Source organism: Pinus tabuliformis, chromosome 1_2, assembly GCF_031772625.1.
Source record: "Pinus tabuliformis cultivar Carrire ecotype Pingquan chromosome 1_2, CPIR1, whole genome shotgun sequence".
Lineage (NCBI taxonomy): Eukaryota > Viridiplantae > Streptophyta > Pinopsida > Pinales > Pinaceae > Pinus > Pinus tabuliformis.
The window spans coordinates 744,460,692-744,462,740 of record NC_142298.1 but is presented as its reverse complement, the minus strand read 5'-3'; positions in this window follow the sequence as shown (position 1 = coordinate 744,462,740).

The following is a 2,049-nucleotide window of genomic DNA, read 5'->3' as shown; positions in this document are numbered from 1 at the left end:
AATGAAAAGGACCGAGTTATCTTTGTCGTTAGACTCGTTAAAAAGATTAATAGCGACAAACTTGTCTTTAGACGAGAACGAGTTTCACTATCGCTAGGCTCGTTAAAACATAGCAATGGGTTTGCCCGAAGGGAAAATTATAGAACAAGCATATGTTATCCTCCTCAAGCTTGACAAAAATAAAGAGGTACTAGTTAGCAATGACTGGGGAAAAATTGGGAAGAAAACTCAAAGAATCTTTATTGGTAGCAAGTCGCTCTTGAACATGACACTTCCACTCCGTGCCCGAGTCGGGTTGGGTTGTTTCATTCACCGGTCACATCAGCATGGTCACGCCATACCATCCACATTTGGGGTAAATGCTACCAATCCATCACATAAGTGTCACCGACATGTTCAAGAGAAGTCATCCAGAAAAGTCACCTGTGTCCCATCCACTACCATACATTATACTTCATTCTTTCATGACCTCCATCCTGAATCATATATCACCAGATCGTTTTCACCTCCATCAAAATCATTTTCTCTGTTCCATGTCATTGATGTGGGATTCATTAAGGCCCTCCTATGGTGGATCACTTCTTGTCGACATCAGCTCATTATCCAAGAAGTTGATCTAGGAACACCCCATTCAGTAGTTTGAAGCTTGCATGCCTCAATGGCAAGTTTCTCACTTCCGGCAACAGGTATACATCAATGACCTTCGACCGAAAGATTTTGCGTGGTGTTTGACGCCAAGTCCTTTATTCACACCACGTGAATTGTACTGCAGTACCTTGAGGGTCATTATCATTATCAGTGATTCCTCTCGCGCTTGTTAACAGTTTACATCATGGACTGGTAATCAAGCGATGTCTTTCCATGTTCGAATTCAAAACATTTCTCACATGGATCGACTTGTACTTCGAGTGAAGATTGGACGAGAGTGAAGACCCCGGATCTAGTTTCATCCATCCGGGCTGCGATATATATTCAAGAAAATAAAGACATTGAAATGTACAGCATTGCAGCACAGATAATCATCCTACCAAAAGGATGATGACTCTATCAGAATCATCAGTCTACCATCAGACGATTGTCTGTCCTATGTACATGAAAATGAATTTATAAAGATGAGCATGGGAATGCCCGCCTCAGCTAGATCATGAAAACAATATGAAGATAATGTATTGTATTGTATCTTATTACAGGTCTCCTCCCAGCATTGAAAGAACTTCGGATCCTCCTAATAAAGCATTTCACCCGATAAACGGCCTCATACTTTAGGGGGCAACTGTTATGGACATTTTTGTGCCTTACAGCTCTAAGCATGAAATGTCCATAAACCAAGGGCTCCTAAGTCCCTAAACGTGTTGTTCTAACTCCTAAAGGAACAAGGTCAATAAAATACAGCTTCTCCCAGACGTTCTCCACCAGAAACTGCTCAGAATCAGTCAAATCAGGATCATTTCAACTGCTCCACTAGCCAAGTGCGTTGCATAGCACCCAAGTCCACTAGCTAGGTGCGTTGCAACGCACCTAAATGCACTACTAGGGTGCGTTGAGCGGGAAATGACAAGTGGCAGAGTCATTCCACGAGGTGGAGAGACAATGGAAGCTTCCAGAATCTTCTCCAATGACACTTGCCTCACTGAATTCGACCAAGGATGAGTAAGAGGCTCTCAGTCTCCAAGTGGAAGCAAGAACTGACAGAGAGAAGACACTAGTAAAATCATAAGCTGACTCATCCTCCTTGCATACATCTATATATGGATCCCTCATCCCAGTGATCCGGAGGCTGGAATTTTGTACATTGCAAAGAATTACTGTTGGTTTTGAGATAGATATCAGAGTATTGGGTGATTTATGCTTTGTTGGAGGTGAAGAGGGGCTTCTTTGCTGGGAGGTTGATGCTGGATCAGGAATCATCGGTTGTAACTCCTCCTAGAACTTCTTGTTATATCAATAAAACTATTTGAGTTTCTCCTACATGCTTGTGTATCATTGATGTTTGTTACATTTGTACGTTTAGCTTAAATCTGATCCTAAGCTATTTATGAATATAAATCC